The sequence below is a fragment of the Mastomys coucha genome, unplaced genomic scaffold (genome assembly GCF_008632895.1).
Source record: "Mastomys coucha isolate ucsf_1 unplaced genomic scaffold, UCSF_Mcou_1 pScaffold20, whole genome shotgun sequence".
Taxonomy (NCBI): Eukaryota; Metazoa; Chordata; class Mammalia; order Rodentia; family Muridae; genus Mastomys; species Mastomys coucha.
In genome coordinates, this window is record NW_022196903.1 from 104,015,113 (window position 1) to 104,041,907 (window position 26,795).

The 26,795-nt window shown below is 36.3% G+C and overlaps 1 protein-coding gene across 1 annotated transcript in view; it reads left to right on the plus strand.

The window, feature by feature from the left end:
* Grm7 (glutamate metabotropic receptor 7) overlaps window positions 1–26,795 on the plus strand; it is a 906,484-nt gene that overhangs the window by 202,256 nt on the left and 677,433 nt on the right. The gene's annotated exons all lie outside the window — the stretch shown is intronic.

Consider the following 26,795-nt stretch of genomic DNA (forward strand, 5'->3'; position numbering starts at 1 on the left):
ATATATATATATATATATGATGCAGATGTGGTAAGATGGCTCTATAGCTGTGAGATCCTCCATGAGTTTACTTGACTGACCTTCTGTGACCTAGAAAACATCTATTTTTAGAAAAGAATGAAGAAAACAGCTAATATAAAATATATTTTATATTTAATTATAAGAAAATTCTATTTACATCTGATGTAGTCCCTCTTGAATCTAAAATTCACAAATCTTGCTAGAAAAGTTATCCAGCACAATAATTAAATGATAAGGAGCTTGCTCTATCTACACTCTTTCTATCGCTCTATATCTACCTATCATCTATCTATCTATCTATCTATCTCTATAATCTGTATTAACTATTTGTAATCTATCATCTCTATCACTTATCTATCTCTATTTCTATCATCTAAAAATCTATCATCTATATAATTTATCTTATTGATTTGTTATGCTTTGATAGGGTAAGGTGTCTTTCTATATAGCCAAGGCTTGTCTAGAAGTAAAGATTGATTTTGTTTATGTGTTTGGGCATGTTGGGCATCCCACAGTGAATGTTTTGGCAGTCTGAGACAACATGCTGTAGTCAGTTGTCTTCTTTCATCTTGTGAGATCTGGAATTGGACTCAGGTCCACAGGCATGGCAACATGCACTTTTATATCTTCAGCCATCTTTTCAACCCTACAGTCTTTTTTACAATGTAAATGAGGAGAGTAATAACTCTAAAGTACCACTTGTCTTAGTTTCCTATTTTGTCACTGGGACACAATGTCTGCAAGAAAAATGTAAAGGAGAAATTGTTTATACTAACTTTCTCTTTAGAGACTATATTCTCTTTGGGGCAAAAACCATAACTTTACTAGAAGTTCCTTACTGTGACAGCAGGAACATGGTTTGGCTACTCATATCATATGGGCTAGTCAGGGAGCAAAGATGGCTTGACTGGGACCAAACATAACCCATAAAGTGGAAGGACTGACCCTTAGCAGTCTTTGTCCACCATCTGGTCCCTGCATCCTGATGTTCTATATCGCTACAACTGTATTTCCAACTCAGGGCCATGTGCCTCTTGAGAACACTAAACATTTCACATACTGCTTGCTAGACAAATCAATTCATTACTTACCATGAGTAGTGCTGAAAATGTAAGACGCAAGTTAACCCACATCTGTGTACCCACAGAAAAGCTTAGCAACAAGAGCCCATTTCTACAGACCATTCCAGTGTTTTATACAAGAATAGTGTTTCATGACCATTCCTGTGCATGTGCTCCTTAGACAACAATTGGGAATGCATGTACCAGGGGCATCACCAAAATCTCACTTCAGTAGGATTACTTACCATATAAATGCTTTATGCTTTTGTCCTAGAGTTTGATCAATACCAATTAGAGACCACAGGGAAGGTTTCCGGTGTCTTGAAATCAGATTTCAATTTGTTTTCTAGCTGGTTGAATCTGTTCACATTTTGTAAATTCAAATGCATATAGATAAAATGAGCAAAACTTAATTTGGTCTCATTATTTTAATTCATTAAAATATGTATTAGAGTATGTTTAATATATACATGCATGCATGTGCACATTTGCTTATAGATTGCACATCCTTACTCTAAATCCAGGTTAAGAATTATAGGTTTTTGCAGTTGAGTACAGGATCCAGGCCTCTATCTTTCTGCTTCTTATGAAGATGCTTTATGAAAATTCTGTTTTCCCTTCATTAGGGAAAGTTAATTATGATAACCTTCTGACAGTGACAGGTAATTGATAATAGTGGTTGACCAGGATTATGTCCAGCCGTCATGTGGTATTTTTCCCCAAATTGAAATATTTTCACACTTTGAGGAGGAAGACTCAGTAAAGTCATGAAACTAACCAGGGTTAAAAAAAAAAACACACAGAGAATTGCAGGTTCACAAGTCCCTTCTTCAAGCTCGCAAAAGCATTAAATAATTATTGGTGAGGGGAGAACTTTTGATGACATTAGTTGAAAATTGCTGAGAGAATGATGGGGATGAATTCATAAATTGCTTACTCTGTTGGAGGGAAGGATTTGAGTGATACAAGCTGCCTTGAGTTAACTATGCACTGACAAGTAACCATTCATTTGACTCTCCTCAGTCTTGCAGTTCAAATATTGGTTCACCAAACTGGACATGGGTGGAAGAAATAATTTCTTTGTTCTATCCTTGGTGCACTATCTGGAGTGAAAATATGTGTTCACAGCTCCATGGGGAAAGACACAAAAAGCCAGAGAAGAAAAGAATAAAATTGCTTGACAGTCTGCATGTCCATTTGTTTCTCTTTCTCACACTTGCGTAGCATTATTTAGTCTAAAGAGACTCTAGGGCAGAAGACATGTCAGCTACTGGGTCTTAACAACATTTTCTATTTAATGGAAAATGTTGGTAAAGAACATTTAATAAAAGTTGATCTGATATCATGTAACTATCAACTGTCTGTAGAACCTGCATAACCAAAATACTTCCTTTTCCCTACCTCCAAGTCTGTACAAGTAAAATATTGGTCTCCATGTGTATAGATCTAGAGATGTAAGCAGTTTAATTTTGTTACATTGCAAATTCCTGTATTCTGTACTAATTCTTAATGATTGCAACCAGAGCAATAACTTTAGAAGGTTCCTATATAGAAAACAAAAAAAGTGAAAGTGGTTGAGTTTGGGATTGGAGAGAAATGGCCCAACACTTAAGAGCACTGATGGCTGTTGCAGAGGACTTGAGTTTGGTTCCCAGCATCTATATGCTTCACTACCATCAGTAACCCTAGTTCCATGGAAACTAATGCCTTTTTATCTCCATGGGTACTAGACATGCCTCTGGTATACATACATGCATGTGTGCAAACACACATTCAAAACAATTTTAAATAATTAAAATCCAAGAAAACTATGACACCAAGTTAGATGAAGGAGAAGCCTATCAGACACAAAGAACTAAGTGTCACTGGTGAATTAAGACCAAGATAGGTGGTCTCCATAAAGGAAAAACAATAATCACCAACCAATTATCCAGTGCCAGAGTCAGTTCTGAAAACATACATACAGTTGTCATTATATGGACTATATAACAAGATTATATTTGAGAAAATATATACATATATGCATATAATAACAAAGAAGATAGAGGCTACCTATCTTCAATTTGAAAGAGAGCAGAGAGGGTAATGTCCAAGTGTATGGAGGGAGAAAAGGGACTAGAGAAATGTTATAGTTAAGTTATAACATCAAAAATTAAAGGAAAAGTAAAAAGGAGAGGTTGGCCTACTGGAATAACCTATATAGTGTACACCAATGGGTAATTTTATTTAATAATTTACAAACAACATAAAACCAATTTAATTAACTAATTCAGCAAGGAAATGCACTTATATGATACTTTTTATGAGATGGTAGTCATCTCCATTTGTACAGAGCTAGTGTTTTCCTTTGTAAATTTCACTGCAACAAAGAACTGGAGTCCTAACCTAAAAACTAAATCATATTAGGGAAAAGTTACCGCATTGATAGAGAATTTTTTCTCTTATATTTTTCTCTAGGTTTCAATTTTGAATCTTTCTAGACAACAGAGAAGTAATACATAATTCTTGAGCCAAATAAGCTTATGTGTGAATGGTTCTTTTTTCTTTGAACATGATGATCTTGATTCTTAACTGAAGTGTATCATTCTTATTAGAAGCCATTTCTGATTAGATTTATCCATCCTTACCTGTGCTTAGAGCTTCATGCAAGTTCTAAAATATTGTGACATAGTTCTTATTTTTTTAAGTTGTTTCTTTGGTTTTTTGTTTTGTTTTGTTTAAGAATATTCTAGATAAAAGTGTTTCTTGGGCATGTTTGTGTGAGGGAGTACACATATGTCTACACATGTCTACACATGTCAGCCTCCAGCAATGCCCCTTGGATTCTGTCCACAGTGATCATTGAGAAAGGGTCTCTAACTAACCTGGAACTCATTGAGTAGATTGTCCAGGCAGTCAGCCTTAAAAACTCACTTGACTCCCAGCAGAGGGTTTGTTGATGTGTTTACCAAGCCACACTTTGATACTCGGGGATCAGCTCATATCTACATACTTGCATTTTACTGACCAAGCCCAAAGTGTAAGCCCAAAAAGTAAAAACAATTACTGTATTTTTAATAATTTTTTAAAAAATGTGTGTGTCTGTGTGTGTGTGTGTGTGTGTGTGTGTGTGTGTGTGTGTCTGTGTGTGTGTGTGTGTTTCTCCTTTCACCACATGCGGTTCTGGAGTGAACACTTTTTGTTTTGGAGCAAGTCTTTACCTATTGAATCACCCCATTAGTTCAAGAGCTCAAGAAAAATTAATCTTAAAGGATTGAATTTTCTTATTTTATTTGCTTAGTTGGGCTACAATTTTCATAAAAATTTACTCAGGTAAGCATACAGCCTACATTTTGTAACTCTGAATCATCACTCCAATCACAAAGTACAACTTTTTTATCTCCAAATTTCATTGTCTTATTGCCCCTTTCTTCTTTCATCTACACACTGACTGACCACCACTAGTCAGCTTGCAGAAATTATTTTGTCTTCTCTTCTTTTTACAAATGGAATCAAAGACTGTTTTTTAATAGCCCATTTTCTGGTTTTGATATCCATCCAGGATTCAAGGTTCAACAGACCATTTTTTAATTGATGATATAGTTATTGTTGCATAGTGTTGCTGTGTTTGAATCCATCCTAGATTTTATGTAGCTCTAACTGGCAGGCATTTGGGTTTCTTCCAGTTCAAGACACTTTTTTTGGAAAACAAGAAAGACCAGTGGAGTTTTGTCTTGGTTTGGCTGGGTTCATTTTGAGACAGGGTCACATTATATAGAATAGAGTGTCCTTAAACTCATAGATAGTCTGCCTATGGTTCCTGAGAGCTCTGTTTAAAGCTATGTCACCATGCCCAGGATACTTGATTGTTTCAATATCACTTCTTGCTTCCCATTTTGTCAACAGTCAGGACACAGTGCAAGAAAGTACCTAGTGCTCAGTTGATGTAGTTGTAGTACTTTTTTTCCTTTTTATTCAGCCTGGAACCCCAGACAATGGCATAGGTTCTGCCTACATTCAGAGTGGTCCTTCTTTCCTCTGTTAAGCCTGTCTATAAACACCTAAACAGACATGCTCAGAGGCATGCCTCCTAGAACTTTCCAAATCCTGGAAAGCTGGAAATTAGAATTGACCATCTCAGGACTTAAGTAGCCTTTAGTTTTGAATAGTTTCTCTTGAGATTTGTTCACTTTCACTAATCTTACAGCTTTTTATCAGATATCTTTTCATTCCAATCACTCATATACAAATTCCATTTGATTTTAAATACTTAATTTTTCATTTATAAATCCATGCATATACTCTGTCATTTTGAATATATGGAGAGTGTTAGTAAAGACCTAGAGCCATCATGACTGGGAATGATTCTTCAGTCCCACTTTATTTCCTAAATATTGGTTATGTAGCTTTATTATTTCTCTTTTCTGATATCCTGATCATTGAACACATTATGATTGGATTGGTTGTATTTTACATTGCTGGTAAGTGGGCTTATCTGTGTTTATTGTGTTAACTGTAATATTATGCTCTTGTGTTGATATTTTCATTTGTTAAACCATGCCTGGTATAACTTTTGGCCCAGGTATGATTTGATTTTGCTACTGATGCAGATCCTTCCTGATGGTGCTTTTACATGCCCTGTGCATCAGGGACACGAAGCATCCTCAGTTCTGCTTTGGATATCACTCATCTGCTTACATTTTATGGTACATCCTATCATCTTACTAGTATTTTTAAATCATTGCTAGCTCAATGTGTTGAGCTGACTTCTTGGTATGTTGCTCTCTCTCTCTCTCTCTCTCTCTCTCTCTCTCTCTCTCTCTCTCTCTCTCTCTGTTGTGTGTGTTTGTGAGTCTTTGTGTGTATTGATTTTTGTTTCAGTTAAATTCTTAAGCTCTGGTCAGGTTCCTTGTCCCCTCTTCCCCTCTTCCCAATGCATTGTTCTATAACTTGCCTTCATTCAATAGGGAAGGGTAATTTCAAGATTCGCTAAATTTGTTTTTCTCTTAAGGCAGGTATATACATCTGATATTTTTATTCCCATTATGAGGCAAAGGAAAATAATAAATTATTGAAGGAAAGAAAAATATAAATTTTATGAGCCAGCATATGCATGTAGGTGAGACAAATTCCAACAACAAAGGTCTGAATACAAGAGAAAAACAAGCATACGTATCAGCCCAGGTCCTGACCAACATATGGGAGGAAAGCAACAAAAGGAGATGGTTTGGGGGTTGTGATTTAAATAGTGTGTGTGTGTGTGTGTGTGTGTGTGTGCCATAAAAGACATTATAGAGAAATGACAGGACATGGGAAAAGCAATCCCTGACTTAAGAGATGGGGAAATTATATGAAGGCAAATTTATCAGGAAAAAAGTCTGACCAAAAATCCCTCTAACATTTCTGGCTTTGAACAGGTAAGCGAGCAATGTAAAGATCTCTATCCTGAAGATCTCTATCTATACTGGGGGATATTGGACAAGTAGATGAAAGAACTCTATATTCTGATTCAATTTTGATTGTTTTCATCTTAATAACCATTTCTGTTTTGGATGAAATATTTTGGTATCCTTCAAAAGCAACTATAATTCATATTATTTATCAATCATCTTTTCATCTCTCTATCTTCTATCATATATATCTATTATCTATTATCGATCTATAATCTATTACCTATATATTTTCTCTCACATATATCCATACATCATATCTATGTTTCACCATCATCATTATTATCATCATCATCTTAGACCATGTACCATCCTTAGACAAAACACAAATATATTATTTTTTCTTTCTTTTCTATGTATTAAATTATTTTTGGTTGGATTTTTATTTAATTTTAATTTAATTTTATTTAAATATCTTTAATTTTTTTACAGTTCAGTCATTAACTTGCTCCTGTTCTGCCCTCCTACAGTTCCTCATCCTATTCCTCCTCCCCCCATCCCAAAGAGGATGTCCCCACAAATCCCCACACCCCACTAGGCATCCCCATTTCATGGGGCCTCAAGTCTCTCAAGGGTTAGATGCTTCTTCTCTCATTGAGGCCAAACCAGGCAGTCTTCTGCTGTATATGTTTCTTGGGGTTAGGGGCTCAAACCAGCTTGTATATGCTTTCTGGTTGCTTGCTCAGTGTCTGAGAGATGTCGGGGGCCCAGGCCCCGGTTTGTTTAGACTGCAGGTTTTCCTATAAGGTTGCCCTCCTCCTCAACTTCTTCCAGCCTTTCCTAATTTGACCAAAATGGACCCTGACTTAAGACCATTGGGTGTAAGTATCTGCTTCTGGATCAGTCAGCTGCTTGTTGGGCCTCTCAGAGGACAGCCATTCTCCTGTCTGTAAGAATATCACTGCATCAGTAATAGTGTCAGGCCTTGATGCCTCCCCTTGAGAAGGATCCCAATTTGAGCTGGCAACTGGACCTCCTTTCCCTCAGGTTCCTCTCCATTTTTGTCCTTCTAGTCCTTTTAGTCAGGAACAATTCTGAGTCAGTTTTTGACTCTGGGATGGCAACCCCATCCCTACACTTGATCCCCTGTCTTTCTACTGGAGGTGAATTTTACAAGTTCCCTCTCCCTACTGTTGGGGATTTTATTTTACTGTAGTCCCTCCCTTTGAGTCCTGAGATTCTTTCACTTCCCAGGTCTCTGGTACATTTTAGAGGGTCCCCCCACTTTACACCTCCCAAAGTTGTATATTTCCATTTATTTTGATGGTCCTCGGAGCTTCACTTCTGGTCCCCCACCCACCACTGCAAAACCTGATCATGTTTCCCCTCTCCCCTACCTCCCCACACTCTTTCACCCAGTTCCTTCCCTCCTTCTGCCCTCTGGTTGCTTCTCCCTCCCTAGTGGGATTAAAGAATCCTCACTTGGTCCCTATGGCTTGTTAACTTTTTTGAATTCTGTGGATTATATCCTGGGTATTCTATATGTATGAGGGACTAATATCCATTTATTAGTGAGTACATACCAAGCATGTCTTTTTGGGTCTGAGTTACCTCACTCAGGATGATATTTTCTAGTTCCATTCATTTGCCTGCAAAACTCAGGATGTCCTTATTCTTAATAGCTGAATAGTATTTCATTATGTAAATGAACCACATTTTCTGTGTCCAATCTTCTGTTGTTGGGCATATGGATTGTTTCCAGCCTTGATCAATCACAAACAAGGCTTCAATGAACTTAGTGGAGTGTGTGCCCCTGTGACATGGTGGGGCATCTTTTGGGTATATACCCGGAATGGTATATCTGGGTCTTCAAGTAGATCTATTTCCAATTTTCTGAACCTCGAGATTGATTTTCAGAGTGGTTGTACCAGTTTGCAATCATTTGGGTGATGTTTTAAGTCACTTTTAGGCTTCCATTTCATGGCTTTGGCCACATCTTCCATCCTGAACCTGAGAAAGAGAATTATTTTTCATAATTTATTTTTCAGGTTTTTTCAAGTATCAGTCAATACATAGTCTTTAGATTTCAACATGCTTCTGTTGAGGGACATCTGCTACACAAGAAGCTGATGTCACATCCACTTTTCACTGAACTGTCTTCTAAATACAAGACTATGTTGTTAAACCACATACTCTCCAGTCCAACTATTTCCTCTCCTGAACATTGAAGTCAAGAACCCAAAGATTTATCAGGATGGGAGATACAGCATGGCCCTTAGGAGCATTGTTCTTGTAGAAGACCTGCAAATCGTTCTTCAGACAGGCCCATAACTCCAGGTTCAAGGAAATCCAACACTTCCTCCAATCTCTGAGGGCATCTGCATATATGAAGTACACACAATCACATATACAAATACACACATGCATACATATACATATAAAAGCACACACTCATACACACATATGTATATACAAACACAAATATGCACATATATATACCTATGCATATATATATATATATGTGTGTGTGTGTGTGTGTGTGTGTGTGTGTGTGTGTGTACATACACAAATATGTGCACAGGCACATCAAAAAGTATACACACATGTGTATATACATCCATACATGTACATATGCATACACATGCATAAACACATATACATATACACATATTGCACAAACACACACCCACACACAAAGTCAACTAGAATATATATGGTTTGACTATGAACAGAACTATTCCCTCCTACAGCTGACTGGAAGAAATATAATTATGATGTTAACTTTGGAATAAATCAGTCTAGTTATTCTGCTGAGTTTCTGCTCAAGAGTACAGCAAAACATGGAGCTGCTTATGAATGTGTTAAAGTTTTTGAGGTATACTTACCCCTTCATTTCTCTATATGGAGTCTTCAACCACAATTTTTATTGAGTATCATAGTGCTAGATTTATCAGTTATCCACCCAAATTTATTGAAATTCTTACATACAATTTTATACAGTGGCACAATGAAGACTGAAAACTGCCAAGTAATTTCCTTTTGAAGAGAGTACATTGCTTGCTCACACCAGTAACTTGAACAGAACACCTCTATTACATTACTATATTATATTATGTTACATTTTTATATTATAACTGAGTGCTTGGGTAGGCCACAGAACTCATACATGTCCTTATTAGCTATAATGCATTAGGAATTCTGTTTCTTTTTTCAAATTTAATTTTGTAAATCATTCCTCGATACAATAAACAGCCTAATTTGGGCATTCTAGGGGACTTCTGTTCATGTAGTGAGAATTAATGAAAACAGGAAGAGGAATTCAATTAGATCATGTCAAGACTATTGGGCATGGAAAACTGAGGTAGCTCAATCTTGTCCTGATTCAGCCTTAGGAAACTTATTGGAATCAATAGATAGAATGACTTTCAATTAACACATTGTTTTTTCTATCCAAACAGAAGTTCTTAAGCATTTAAGGGGTTATATGAAAAGGTCACTTAATTACAATACTTGTGAGTGTCACCTTTGATATATAGTCTTTTCTGTGTTTGTGCATATGGTTTGTTTTATAAAAGAGTCCCCATTTCTAATTGAGTCCATGGATTGTTCTCCGGACTAGAAATATAGATTTATATCACTACGCCTTGCCTTTTATGAGAGTGCACAAAATCTGAACTCAGGTTTTCATAGTAAAATCAAGTATTTTATTATTTAAGAAAATTTTGCAACATCTAGTAACTAGCTTTTATTTTTCTGACATTCAATTAGACTTTAATCCATTTTTCTGCTTTGACCTAAGTAAATATTTTGAAGATATTTTGATGGCTTAATTTGAATTGGAGTGAGTTAACCTTTGTATGTATAGTCCATGTTAATTTTATTAATCTACCTCTTTTAAGTACATAAATGGACACTTTGAGCCTTTCTGAAATAGCTGATCATACTTAATTTTTATTTTTTTGTTATGACTTAGAGAACCAACTCTCCAAAGTTTCATAAACCAAATCTGGAAAATCTAAAACTGTCTATCTGAAGATTTTTGTTATATGCATTTCAAAATTGGGATTGTTTAAAAGAAGAATTATACAGTAGTTTCCCTTTCTGTGTTAACTGGTTACTTTGGATTGACATACAGTAAATGTCTGTCAGAGAGGAGTTACTGTTGGTGTGCTAAGCAAACAATCTCAGTGCCATGATATTTCGAGATTCAATGGTATTTTTTAATATTTAGTGAAATTGTCATTTATTTAGTTGGAGCTTGTCTTTATATTCTGTCTTGATCTATTCATATAGTTTTTCAGTGGCTAGGGAGTTGACTCAGTAGTTAAGAGTTTTGACCACTAGGGAGTTGACTCAATAGTAACTCAAGAGTTTTGACCATTCTTCCAAAGTACTATGCTTCAATTCTCAGTATTAACATGACTTATCACCACTGTCAATATCTCCATTCTCAGATAAACTAACACCCTCTTCTGGCCACTATAGGTATCAGGTATGCAGGTGATGCACAAACATAATTGCAGCCCAAACACAAATATACCTAAAGCATAAATAAATCATTTAAAATATTTTCTAGTATAACATAGTAAATCTACAGGACAAAAGTTAAAATTTACATTTCTTGAAAGATTTATTTTCATTTAATGTGTATGAGTATTTTATCTACATGTATATATGTATAACAAGTGTTCTCAGCTATAGTCAACATCTAGATTCATGTTTTTACATGTTGAAAACACAAGCTTTTATCTGTAAGACTGAACCATGTCTAAATCATCTCTGTTGACTGCTATCTTTTCTAAGTTGCTCTCTCTGCCAGTTCTCATTGTACAAGTCATAGGCATTCACTAATTGGTAAAGTTTCTACAAAAACTACACTCAGCACCTTCACTGTGAAGTAATAAAAATGATATCTTAGATTAAAAGCTTTATTCAATCTTTTCTGTTTTGTTGATCATGGCAAGTGGTATGACCTTTGCCGAAGATGCTACATATTTTAAGCAGTAACGAAAATCTTCTCTATCCAGTTTTTTTTCTCCTATTTACTATACTTATGGTCCCTCCCAAATTTCATGTGTTAAAATCCTAACCCAAGCTCTAAAGTAGTGATATTATTGGGAAGGGAACCTTTCTTGAAATACTATTGATATAAAGGTTGTTCCCTTAGGAACATGGTTTATGTTCTGAAACAGCCGAAAAATTCATGTGTGCTTCTTTCTTCCTTTCTTTATGTGGACCTGGTTGTCAAAGTTCAGCTTTCCTGTATACAAGGGGCAAATGCTTTAGTGATGAGCTATACTTCCAGCAAAATTACCCTCTCTCCTTGTGAGGTCAGAGGTGCTCTCATATCTTGGAATTCACTTTCACCAGGTACCAAATCTGATGGTAAGGTAATATCCCCATTTCCAGAACTAGGGCAGCCACATTTTTGTTGTTTATAATGTACACATTCTTTGGTAATTTATTACTGAAGCCTGAATGGATTAAGACACCATAATTTAAAAAAATAATGTGCTCGTATTCTCCTTGAAGTCTAGTCCTTCACCCCAATACATTCTGCAATGACTTAGAACTGGGGTTTACTGGGAGAGGAAGAGTACTTCAAAGCAGACTTGCCTCATTGGTCCCTACTTAGACACTTCTTTTTAGTCTTTGTATGGTTTTATATAATGGTCAACACTTTTTATTTCTCAATTTCCAAGTTCCTTGGCCAGGGATTTGAAAAAAAATAATGAATCCAACATTTACCAAGACTTAAGCTCTTTTTGCTGTGGCTTGGTGAAAAAAATCATTGGATACAAATTTCTAGTGCTCTTTGAATGCATTGTTCTGTGGTAGGATGATTTGGCTAGCATTTGCTGACTGGTTAAAAGCAGAAATGTGGTCACTGCAGGGCTAAGATGGTGACAAAGTTTTTTTTTTTTATTCTGTCAATATCCTCATTTCTCCCTTCATTAAGTATGAATATATGTCCTCAGATGTCACCAGTCTAAATACTAGAAGGGATTGTTTGAAGAGCTATGCATGAAGAAGTAACACCTATAATGAAGTAATACAAAAAAAATGGTAAAATCAATCTACTTTGTGTGTTTATTTGATAGGGTAACCCAAATCTCTTTTGGATTAATAATATCTAGTAAAAACTATAGGCTTACTTCTTTTCCCACTGAACTGTGTTTCTGAACTGATAAATGAATAATAGACTTACGTTAAAGTAACTAGGAACATTTTAAAACCAGGAAGAGATAAAGGCAGTGCTTTGCAAGCATATGCCAGTATTTATATGCTGTATCACAGCTCATCTCGCAAGCAATTTTCCCACCTCACATGAGTTCCCTCAATCCTTTTGATAGTGCCTATTGCCTTACTGGGTGACTGATTTATATGGTATATCAGCCTTGAATCCTAAAGTGCATACAATTTAATGCCACTTTAGTTTTATTTAGAACTCACTGTCAGCTTAGTACAGGTGTTTTACGATGTTCTCTAACAAATCTGTTAAGAATGACAGGTGGTGAGACTCCTGAAGAACATCCCACATGTTAGGATTTGGGGATGGAAGATATGTACCAGCAAGGTGCTGGATGAAAGTTTGCCATAATATGCAGGCATTCCTATTACATTAATTTCCTAGTTCTTGGATATTTTCAGAGTTTCTGATAGTTATAAATGTGGCTGTTATAACATTACTAAGAGGAATAAAAAGGATACAGAGCATTATTTGACACTTCCCTATGCCACAAGATGAATAGCATTTGGACTTAATTGAGTCGTTATATAAAATGTATGATGTAATATGTTGTCACTGTTTCCTTGTACTAAAACATGCAAGAAAGATTCCTGTGTCTCTAGACCAAGCTGGTCTTCAAACAAGCTTATGGTTGTGATGTCTTCATTCCATTGTACCTTGAAGTTAGGGTTGTAATAAGAGTTGTGATAGAGAAGAAGGAAATATTGATACATTGGTCTTCCCTAATTGAACTAATCATAAAAAATGATAAAATATAACATTAATGAGAATGAAAATGCTGGATAGTATGTGACGATTCAAACTACAAATTTTTAATTTTACAGTGGTGCAGAGACAATATTCATTCTATAGAAACCATTTTTGGATGCAAATGTGTGAGTGTATGTGTGTTTATAGGTGTGTGTGTGTGTGTGCGCGCGCGCGCGCGTATGTGTGTGTGCACATGTGGCCAGGATTGAATTCAGAACCATGTGCATGTTAAACATGCTCAGTTTCACAGGCCTTATATACTCAACACTCATTGTTGAATTCTTTTTCTCTCCCATGGTTGTCAATATTCTGTAAATATGCTATAAGCAACAATGGCATGCAGCCCTAATTTACACCTTCTAGTTGACCTCATGACCATAAAGTTAAATAACTGATTGTCTTTGGATTTTTGTTTTCTTAAGTTATGTCTGCGAAGTAAGGGCATATATATACATACTACAATTTTCAATTTCAATTTTTGATGATTTGATAGTATGTGAAAAGAAGATACTGACACATTTGTAGAGAAATCCTGTCTGGGTATCATATAAGATGAGCAAAGATACATATTCAACCATCTCGTGATTAAGTAGCAAAGTTTATTTGTTACGGAGACTCAAAGCAAGGCAGAACATAGAGTTTAAATAACTTGTATCCATTCCAAGGACATGAAGGTAACATGGTATCATCTAATAGGATGTTGGTAGTAAATAAACTTGAAATTGGTTGAGCCCTTTTGAAAATAAAAGAGGAAACAAACAAATCTAAAAGATGTGTTTTGTTATAAGAAAATTAGAATAAATGAATACAATACCAGCTATATGCACAATATTAAGCAGATAAAGAACACAAGAAACAAAGCAAGGTCCCTTTTATCAAATACCTCCAGTTGTATTTCTGGACCCAGGGACGTTGACAAAATTTCATCCATAAAAAAATACCAAATATCAGCATAACCTGGTAGTGATAATGAGCAATTAAGAGTTAATATTGATTTCTGACACATAAACTATTAAAGGCTAATTTATGCAAAAAGGACATAGCTCATATAAAGATTATTAATAGACATCTGTCACAGATCTTCAATATTGTAGTGATTTGGTCCATTGATAATGAGTAAGTGATTAAATTTCACAAAGCATCTGCTAGCTAATTTTCTTCTCAGTAAAATAATTCTGTAAGAGGAATCACATTACTATACAATTGCACCAAAACCTTTTATTGAAATGAATAGTGATTCTACATGGGTGTTTTGGAGATCCATTGGAGACACTTCAAAAAAATGTCTTCCCTTTCATTTCTAGGAGACACTATTTTACAACAGAGTTCTGGTTCTGGCTCCCACAAACTTCTTTCAATTTTCATTGTTCCCTGAGTTTTAGGTACAGGAGTTGTATTGCATATATGTAAGTTGAAACTGGTCTCGCCACAACCCACTGTTTTGATAATCAGTTGTGATTTTTTTAATGATCTGTATTTTCTGGAATAGGAAGACTTTAGGTGAAGAATGATGAATATGTTCATCTATGAATATGAGGATAAACTATAGAATTTGTTCAGGAATTACGCTGCTCTAGCACAGTGGCTGAAGTAGGTTCTCTTCTAATATCCATGATCTCACTAGCCCAAAGTTGTTGTCTGAGTTTACTAGTACCAGGCATGATTCCTCTCCTATTTAATAGATCTTATATCCAATTAGAAACCTTTTGCTACAAAGATACAAGTGTCACAATTGCCCTTTAATGATATCTTGCAAGGCCAGTTATTGTTATGGCTTATAGGCATCAAGCTGGATAGAAATATTGATTACTTCTCTCTATTGGCTGCTTTCAGTATTTTCTAGCACTATGGAAGTGATACAGTTAGAAGGGGCTTTAAGGTTAGATCATACTTAAATTTTATGAGACCTGTGTCTGAAGTGTGTGGCATGTCAGCAACACGAACTTAACATTCATCCTTGAAGAGGCAACTAGGGACAATTAGAGTAGTCTATATTAGTTTGGAAAAAATCTTGCCTTTCAAAATATCCTAGATTTCTCTGTTGCTGACAGGTCCTAATTTCTTTGTTCAAGGCTCATGATCTTTCTGAATTCATTAAAATCCTATTTACCTCATAATCTTCTTTTTATTTGAAATAATTTGATGGGTTTACATTTCTAGAAACAAGAAGGATCTTATCTGAAGCACATGCTCAGAAATGAAGGTAGTTTTCACATAGGGGCAACTCCTGTTGTAGTAGATTGACCCCATGTTACTTCCTGTTCTATTTGACTACTGAATTACCAAAAGGTAGTAGGGTAAGGTTAAATGTAAATGGTCGATTGTAGTTTTTCAGAGTCTATGCTGAAGCTTCCATGTAAGTGAAGGTAGAATAATCTTCCATAATAGATAATTCTTGAAATCTCTAGCTTACAACAGTGGGCACTTAAATTCTAATTCTCACAGAACAACACATTGTAGGCATACAGAGTGGCAAACGCTAGTTCACATAGTTATTCAGGAAATTATCTGTAATTTATGACCCTGAATGTTGCCTGGAAGCCACTGAAAAGAGAAAGACCAGAAGCAAGACCACATGAATTACAATTGAGAAAATCATTTTTTTTTTTTACTAATAGCTGAAGTCCATTGGCCAAACTAGAGTTGTAAAGCTATACATGAGATTTAATATCATGGAAAAACAAGCAATATTTGTATCTGGTATAAGGCAAAAGTCACTTAGAGAGTAAGAGACCCATGTGTACCATACTATCTTTCAACTTGTAGTACTGGATTACCTCAAAGTATCCTCTCTGTTAAGCTGAAATATAATATTGAACAGATAAATATGTTCTGTACATATTATCTTCTAAGAAAACCTATTCAGCCTATACTCCAGTCAACTATTCAGTACAATTGCTGTCATAACATACAGTTACTACAAGAAATAGGCATTCTTTTCATATTACTCATGATGCTGAAGCAAGACATCTCTGTGACTAATATTCTCAGACAAAGCATTTGCAAATTGTTTGAAAACACACTTAGACGTCTTTAAAAACATTTAGAGGTAACTAATGGTTAAAAATAAATGTAGTATGTGCTATCTTTTCTTTCCGTGAAGAACAGCTGAACAGAAATTTAAGAAAGACAAATAGAAGATAGCTGTACAGGAGTGCGGTCTACCCTGGAAGAAGACATGCTTTGCTGTGAGAAATCCTTGTAAACAAGGCAAATGCATCGCCATAATGTGTGTGTCACATTTATTCATGCATTTTTTCTCATCCTATTATGGTCCTATGTCGTCATCAAGTATTAGTTAAACACAAAGTTCAGTTTTTTGCGATAGCAGTTTTTTGTTTTTCCTGTTGTCCCAGATATCCACACTTCTATTCTCTATCACTTTCTTCAAGAACCAGTTTTGATCATAAGCATTGCTCTGGCCATGCTCTGTGCTCCGTGGCTTATTTATGTTGGAAATACATCTTTTCTGATAAGCCAAAATAACATTAGGATTTCTTTCTCTGGTGAGTGAAACACAGACTAGCAGTTGTACAGATTTGAGATGTTTTGCCCTCAATCCTATTTTTCTCATAAACCTTATTATTTTTATTGATGTTGCAGAATTCATAGTTCTCAGCACTGCATATATTTCATTACAGCTGCTAGACCTCTCTTTTTAGTTTCTAGTGTCAAAAACCCAATCTAAACCACCTCAGAGAAAATGAAAATATATTAAATCATATACTTGGAAGGCCCAAGGGTTTCACTGACTTCAGGCATTGCTCCAACCACAACTGAAAAATAGTTTCTATGTAACTATCTTTTACTTTATCACTTAGCTCTAGTTTTTTCTCAATGAACTTTAAATTAAACATGTAGTTCTACTAGAAGAGATACCACTAGTCATTATCAGACTATAGCTTGTTCCCATGGTATTGTGATATACATCATAATAAAATGTCTGGTAGGAAGAAATGACATGGTCAGAAAAAATGAATGAGAATTTATTTAAAATTAAAAATAATTAAAAGACAAGAACACTTAAAAATTCCATTTCCTATTTTCTATTTCTCCCTCCTAACTCCCTATAGTTTCTTCAACTTTATGTCCTCTTTTTTCACTAATAGGTACTGCATGTGTATGTGAATATGAGTATGCATATTTGATATATCTGATGAAATTTGCATGTATGTATATACATATATATTACTAAATATAACCTGTTTAGTATATGTAATGGTCCCTGTATGCATGTTTTCTGGGTGGACTCTTTCACACCAAACAAACCATTGCTGTGCTCTTCCCCAGGGGAGGACACCATCTCTTCCATTCTCTTATTTCTTCAGTTGCTTACAGTTCGTTATGTAGGGTTGAGGTCTCTGTGCTTTTCTCCTTCCAGTTTGGTACTCTCATTTGTGTCATCCTCTCTCAGCTTACCCTTATACAATCATGTTTATGAAGCTTTATGGTAGAACCTTTAACATATTAAGTATTTGCAAATTTCATGTTGAGGGACAAATTATGGGAAAGTGTCATGCTAGCAGTGAGGTCATTCTCTGAAGTTCCAAGGTCAAGAATTGACTAGTTATGAGGACCAATAAATGAATTCTCTCAGTTTTAAGAGCAGATTGGTGAACTGGACCTATATTCTTAAGAATGAAAATATCCACTGCCTTCCAGGAAAGGGAGAAGAGAAGAAATGAATCATCTATGTATCTCCTCCTCTCCTCACTTTCCCATTCTCCTTGCGTCTCCACTTCTTCCTTATCCTTTTTGTTCAGATCTTCTAATCTTCTCCTTTGCTTTTTGAAAATAGCCAACTAAGGAAACTTAATGGAGGAAATGTTAATTTGGTCCATAGCTTACAGTCAGTCCATCATTGGGAAATACACAGAAGCAAGTATGGCTCACATCTCTGGCCATAGGGGCTTGCTAATATTTTGACAGATCACTGAAGAGAGGGGGGAAATGCTGGTACTTACCTTTAACCCTCTCTAATTTTCTTTATGCTCAGTCTAGGATCCCAATTCATGGTGTGGTTCTGCTTGCATTCAGGGTGGATTTTACCCTTTTACTCATCCTCTTTATAAGCCCTGAATTATAGACCCCAATGTGTCCCTAGATATTTATTATTCTAATCAATTTGACACTTGGAATTTACCACCACACTACCATAGCTCAAATATTGCTATGTATAAGAATAAGTGGCTGGTACACTTGGCAGGTGAGGAAGAGGTTTCTGGCTTTATCTTGTAAGGAACAGGGTTAAAATATAATACAGAAAGGAGAAAGGAGAACACTCACAGTTCTTATTTATTTGTCCTTTTCAGTAAATACATTGATTTTTCTTAAGAGGTTTCATGGGAGTTTTACAGAAAGTATGTATTGACTGTGCTTATATTATGTGTGTATACCTAATAGCTAGAGGATTTCAGTAGAATAATTAACACCATGAACAGAAGGTCTCAGATGATGGGGAAAGCTACACTCAAGACTTTGTTTGATTTATGAAATGATTTATGAAATTAATCATATGGTTCAAACTTCCACAAAGATAGAAGAAGAAGAAGAAGAAGAAGAAGAAGAAGAAGAAGAAGAAGAAGAAGAAGGAGAAGGAGAAGGAGAAGGAGAAGGAGAAGGAGAAGGAGAAGGAGAAGGAGAAGGAGAAGGAGAAGAAGAAGAAGAAGAAGAAGAAGAAGAAGAAGAAGAAGAAGAAGAAGAAGAAGAAGAAGAAGAAGAAGAAGAAGAAGGAGAAGAAGGAGAAGAAGAAGAAGAAGAAGAAGAAAGACAGAAGAAGGAGAAGAAAGAGGAGAAAGAGAAGAAGAAGAAAAGGAGGAGGAGGAGGAAGAGGAGGAGGAGGGGAAGGGGAGGACGAAGGGGAGGAGAAAACACTGAGAATAAAATAGTACGTGTTTACCACAGTATTTTTTAAAAGCAGATGAGCCCTATTTTCCTATAGAAATATTTCAACTAGAAGTATAGATATATGCCTATAGAAATATGTGGAAAAAGGAGGAAGAGCATGCACCTTTGGCTCCTCACACATACCTCCTGAAAGCCTAATGGAAAATCTAGAGAGAATATGTGATCACTGTATGTTTTATAATATCACAGAAAAAGTTTTGAGAGTTTATATTGTTTAGAATTCCCCTAGGTGATTGATGAATGTGGAAAGTAAAATACCCACAAGAGTAGAGTATCAAAGCCTATCTTCAACATGCGTAATATCTTCTCCATGTGGAAAGATTTGTCTTAACTCCACATAAATTCTAAACAGGGGAATAATATGCTGCTAGTGAATTTGATTTGACTGGATGGTACTTTCTGCAGAAAAATGTAGCAGTGGGATCAAATGTTCTACAAAAACACAACATAATGCATTGTTTTACATGAAATATCATTGCCTTTGGTTAGATGGAAATGGTCAGACATATAACAAGGGATTATTTTTGAAACATCACCTGGGTGCATATCTAAGGCACAGCTGATTTCTGTCTCAATTGGTGTCCCTTCATTTGTTTGCACATGAATTTCTGCTTGAGGTCAGTTGTTCATGATTTTGTTTGTTTGTCTAGTTTTATGGAATCACAGATTGGAACATGGAGTGCGGAAGAACAGAGCAAATGTAGGATTTGCACTTTGAATAGAAGCTAGAAAATTTGTGTGTGTGTCCACATGTTCATCATAAGTACATACACTTATATACACATTATATATACACACCTATACATAGAAATGTGTATATTCAGAGACATACATGTAAAACATCCTTCTCTAACAACGATCTCACAAATGACCTACTGGCTCAGCTTGACTCAAAAAGATTTCTTTTCACTTATTTTCCAAGACTTCACACGTTTTTTATTTTAGATTTTCTGGTAAGTGTTCATTTTCCACGAGACTGAAGGAGTCACACTATCAGGGCTGACAAAAGCCATTATTACTTTCTGTTTGCACATGGATTTGCTTTTAGCTACATTTTACTTTGGAGTAGAATGTTTTCATCATCAAACAGGCTTGGAAAGAGTTAATACAGGTGAAATAATTAACCTATACTTATCACTGTTAGAACAAACTTCCTATCAAAACATCCTCTAGCCTCAGGAATGAACTACTTTCATTGCAACAGAACTGTTCACTTTACTACAAAGGAAAAAAATCCTGTTGTTTATTTGTCTATTTATTTATTTATTTTGTGTGGTATGTTAGTCTACATACTAGAAGTTTGTTTCTGTGTAAAAAGGGGCACAGACTATGTTACTGTATATACATATATATGCTATCATACAAAATAAATATATGCACACTTTTATAACCTATGAGTCACTGGTTGTATAGCCTGGATTTAATTTACGGCCGAAGAACATGTTCCATTCAATATATTTCAGAGAAACCCAAAAGTTATATGTCCCTGATCCTCACGAGTGGCTTACATCTCATAGGAATACACTAGTTCACATGACAGCAGTGCATTATTTTTGTTTGTTTGTTTTGTTTTAAAATGCCTTAGAGTTTAATATATACAGTCATAGAAACAGCACTCTTGGGATCACATTAGAGCGTTAAACACAGAATAGGGAACTATAGGCCAGTTTTACATATCTACCTTGCTCTCGTGTATTTTCTTTTTCCTTTTTTCTTTTCTTTTTTAATTTTTTTATTAGATATTTTCTTTATTGACATTTCAAATGATATCTCCTCTCCTAGTTACCTCTCTGAAAAAAATATCAAAAATAAACACAAAAAAACAAACCCTGTTTCCTTTTCACTTGCCCTGCTCACCAACCTACCCTCTCCTACTTCCTGGCCATGGCATTCCGCTACACTGGGGAATAAACCTTCACAGGACCAAGGACCTCTCTTCTCGTTGATTACTGACTAGGCCATCCTCTGCTATAATATACTGCTAGAGCCATGAGTCTCCCCAAGTGTGCTCTTTGATTGATGGTTTGATCCCTGGGAGCTCTGATGGTACTAGTTAGTTCATATTGTTCATCCTAAAGGGCTGCAAACCCTTCAGCTCCTTGGGTCATTTCTCTAGCTCCTTCATTGAGGACCCTATGCGAAGTCCAATGGATGGTTGTGAGTCTCTACTTTTGTATTAGTCGGGGGCTGTCAGAGCTTCTCAGGAGACAGCTGTATCAGGCTCCTGTCAACGAGCACTTGCTGACATCCACAATAGTGTCTGGGTTTGGTGATTGAATATGGGAAGGATTCGTAGGTGGAGCAAGCTCTGGATTGTCCTTTCAGTCTCTGCTCCACAGTTTGTCTCTGGAACTCCTTCGATAGGTATTTTGTTTCCCCTTCTAAGAAGGAATGAAACATCCAGACTTTGGTTTTCCTTGTTCTTGAGTTTCTTGGGTGGTTTGTGGGTTGTATTTTGGGTATTTTGAGCTTCTGGGCTAATATCCACTTATCAGAGAGTGCATGCCATATGTGTTCTTTTGTGATTGGGTTACCTCACTCAGGATGATATTCTCTAGATCCAACCATTTCCCTAAGAATTTCATAAATTCATTGTTTTTAATAGCTGAATAATACTCCATTGTGGAGATGTACCACATTTTCTGTATCCATTCCTCTGTTGAGGGACATTTGGGTTGTTTCCAGCTTATGGCTATTATAAATAAGGCTGCTATGAACATAGTGGAGCATGTGTCCTTATTACATGTTGGAGCATCTTCTGGGTATATGCCCAGAAGCAGTAGTCCTCTGGTAGTACTATGTCCAATTTCCTGAGGAACTGCCAAACTGATTTCCAGAGTGGTTGTACCAGCTTGCAATTCCACCAGCAATGTAGGAGTGTTCTTTTTTCTCCTCAACCTCTCCAGCATCAGCTGTCACCTGAGTTTTTGATCTTAGCCATTCTGACTGGTGTGAGGTAGAATCTCAGTGTCCCTTTGATTTGCATTTCCCTGATGATTAAGGATGTTGAACACTTCTTTAGGTGCTTCACAGCTATTTGGTATCCCTCAGTTGAGAATTCTTTGTTTAGCTCTGTACCCCATTTTAAATAGGGTTATTTGATTCTCTGAAGTCTAACTTCTTGAGTTCTTTGTATATATTGGATATTAGCCCTCTATCGGATATAGTATTGTTAAAGATCTTTTCCCAGTAAGTTGGTTGCCGTTTTGTCCTATTAACAGTGTCCTTTGCCTTAAAGAAGCTTTGTAATTTTATGAGGTCCCATTTGTCAATTCTTGTTCTTAGAGCATGACCTTTGGTGTTCTGTTCAGGAAAATTTTCCCTGTTCCTATGTGCTCCAGGCTCTTTCCCACTTTCTTTTCTATTAGTTTTAGTGTATCTGGTTTTATGTGGAGGTCCTTGATCCACTTGGACTTGAACTTTGTACAAGGAGATAGGAGTGGATCAATTTGCACTCTTCTACATGCTAACTGCCAGTTGAGACAGCACCATTTGTTGAAAATGCTGTCCTTTTTCCACTGGATGGTTTTAGCTCCTTTGTCAAAGATCAAGTAATCATAAGTGTGTGGGTTCATTTCTGTGTCTTCAATTTTATTCCATTGATCCACTTGCTTGTCACTGTACCGATACCATGCAGTTTTTATCACAATTGCTCTATAGTATAGCTTAAGGTCAGGGATGATGATTCTAGCAGAGGTTCTTTTATTGTTGAGAATAGTTTTGGCTATACTGGGTTTCTTGTTATTCCAGATGAATTTACAAATTGCTCTTTCCAAGTCTGTGAAGAATTGAGTTGGAATTTTGATGGGGGTTGCATTGAATCTGTAGATTGCTTTCTGCAAGACGGCCATTTTTTACTATATTAATCCTGCCAATCCATGAGCATGGGAGATCTTTCCATCTTCTGAGATCTTCGATTTCCTTCTTCAGAGACTTGAAGTTCTTGCCATACAAACCTTTATTTGCTTTGTTAGAGTCTCACCAAAGTATTTTATATTATTTGTGACTATTGTGAAGGGTGTTGTTTCCCTAATTTCTTTCTCAGACTTTTTATCCTTTGTGTAGAGGAAAGTCACTGATTTGCTTGAGTTAATTTTATGTCCAGCTACTTTGCTGAATTTGTTTATCAGGTTTAGGAGATCTCTGGTAGAATTTTTGGGGTCACTTAAGTATACTATCATATCATCTGCAAATAGTGATAATTTGACTTCTTCCTTTCCAGCTATGCATTATGAAAAAGTGAGCCTTGGGCCCCTTGATTTCTTGCTTCTATTTCAAATCTGCACTTCAGGACACTGGTCATTCTTCCATGATAAGGTCCCTTTGCCTCTTGTGGCAGCCAAATGCCCTTACTCAAGGCTAAAGACAATGCAATGCTTGCCTTTAGCCTTTCAAACTCTAAAAAAATGTCAACCAAATCAACTTGTCTTAATTTACTAAGGTGTTATACCATATTATTCAGTTTTGGGAACACAATATAGCCTGAAACACAATTCTAGAGGTTGAAGAAACACTTCTGCCTTTTGCAAACTAACATTCTCAGAATATTTATATAGAGATGCCTAGACAATAGACTATGATCCACTGTTTCAAACACTTAGGATAGAAAGAAGCCTCTTAAAAATCAAAATCATAAAATAACAACCAAACAAAACTAGAAGAGAATACAAGAATACAAGGTCCTTTTAGTGAGTGTGGTATGCAAAAGATTAACTAACCTATTTTCACACCAAATTCGTGATGTTGACATTGTATAAGGTATTTTTAGTATACTTATGTTATAAATCTGTTTTTAATGATAAGCTGATTGGCAAAGTTTGTGTTGAAATAATGTGGAAATAAACCTCATTTGAATCTATCAGGACCATACTAATATTATCATTATTATATTGATATCATAGTAATATTGATATGATATATTGATATGATAATAATATTTCCTACATGTCCAATATTTTCACTTTTCTTTCTTTTTGAAATTATAATGTAATTGCATAATATTCTATTTTTCTAATGAAAAATATTTTGAGTAGTTAGGGATCATGCTGTTTTATTAAAGTGATGGTTGCAGATTTTCCTCTAAGATCCATGACTTTACTTCACTACTTGTAGATAGTAGAGTCATGCCTATCCTGTATTTCTTAATCTCAAATATATGTCTACCAAAATCAGCTTGAGTAAAATGTTAAATTTGGTGCTATTATTACCATGGCAACTGCAAAAAGGAAAGATATCTATATTTTCATGGATAGATTCATATTATGTCTTAGTACTGGTCCTGTTGGTGGTCCTGGGTCACTGTAGGTGGCAATAACAGTCTCAGGTCTATTGAGGTGAGTATTTGACAGTTGAGAGCATTTGAGCACCTGGTGATGGTGTTGGAATATTAATCCTCCCTCTTATGCTCTCTGCTCCTTATCCCAACTTTCACAGCAGAGTAGAAAATGATATTTGTCACAGAGGGGATTTATGTGATCCTCTTAAGTCTTCAAATAATGGATAAATTATGACCTTGTAATATTTGGTTTGGCACTTTATCATCAGGATGTTCATTTAACTGCCTATCTAAAGTCCTCCAAGTAACTAAAATTGTGAAATGACTCTCAACTCTTTATTTCTATAAAAAGATACTGAGAGAAAAGGCTTTCCATGCTTAGCTTTAGGAGTTTCATGTACTGTGGGGTGGCCACTGTTTCCTTGAGCCATCCTGTCCTGAATCCAAGATGTATAATGTTATGTCACTTTTATGGATGACCTAAGAAAATGACAGACTTCAAATAGAGAGTAGCAGAAGAAATCCCAAGAAACTTTTAAAGGAAATTTACTTTTATGTGTATAAGTGTTTTTTCCTTGTATGTATATGTGTGCACCATGTAAGTACCTGATGGGGCAAAACGAGGGTGTCAGAGACCCTGAGACTGGAGATATTTAGGCTCGTGAGGCATCAGATGAGTGCTGAGAACGGATATGGACCCGCAGTCCTATGCAAGGACAGCCAATGTTCTTAACCACTGAGAATCTCTCTAGTCCACAAATAATCCCTTTTGTGGCATTTGACTTAGTAAGAATAAGACAGTTTTGTTGTTATCACTTGCCAGTGAAAAGTATTTGTATTATTAAGTTTATTAAGTTCCTATAACAAGCATTTCCATTCGATTTTATTTATATATATAATATATACTCACACATTTTATTTATTTATTTATTTATTTATTTATTTATTTATTTATTTATTTATTTATTTATTTTATACTCCAGATTTTATCCCCTCCTGGTCCACCCTCCAACTGTTTTGCATCCCACACCTTGTTCCCTCCCCATCTCCATGAAGATGTCAACACCCCCACCCCCACCCTACCAAACCTCTAAACTCCTTGGAGTCTCCAGTCTCCTTATGGTTAGGTACATTTTTTCTTATTGAACCCAGACTAGCCGTCCTCTGCTGTATATGTGTTGGGGACCTCATATCAGCTGGTGTATGCTACCTGGTTGGTGGTCCTGTGTTTGAGAGATCTCGGGGGTTCAGGTTAATTGAGACTGCTGGTCCTCCTACAGTGTCGCCCTCCCCCTCAGCTTCTTCCAGCTTTTCCCTAATTCAACCACAGGTGTCAGCAGCTTCTGTTCATGGATTGAGTACAAATATCTGCATCTGACTCTTTCAGCTGCTTGTTTGGTCTTTCGGAGGGCAGCCATGATAGGTCCTTTTTTGTGAGTGCTCCATAGCCTCAGTTTGGTGTCAGGTCTTGGGGCCTTCCCTTGGGCCTGTCCTGAGCCTCCTTTTTCTCAGTCTCTCCCCATTTTCATCCCTGCTGTTCTCTCAGAAAGGAACAATTATGGATCAGTTGTGACCGTGGAATGGCAACCTCGCCCCACACTTGATGCCCTGTTTCTGCTTAAAGTGGGCTCTCTCAGTTCCCTCTCCCTACTATCCTCTCCCTACTGTAAGGCATTTCATCTAAAGACCCTCCCTTTGAGTCCTGAGAGTCTCTCACTTACCAGGACTCTGGTCCATTCTGGAGGGTCCCCACAACCTCCTAAGTCCCGAGCTTGCCTGGTTCCTTTTTTTCTGTTGGTTCTCAGGCCTTCAGCCTTTTTCCCACACCCAGTACTAGACCTTGTTTCACTGCTCCCTTCCCCATCCATGTTCCCTCCCAGATCCCTCCCTCCTTTCCCCACTTGTGATTGTTTTCTTCTCCCTCCCAAGTGGGACTGAGGCACCCTTACTTGAGCCCTTCAGCTTTTTGACCTTTTTGAATTCTGTGGACTGTATTTTGCGTATTCTGTACTTTTATTTTTTGGCTAATATCCACTTATTTGTGAGTAGATAGCTTGCATGTCCTTTTGGGTCTGAGTTACCTCACTCAGGATGATATTTTCTACATCAGATTATATTTTAAGGTCAAAAATATTATGGGATAGCCAGTGTGGTAGTTTTTT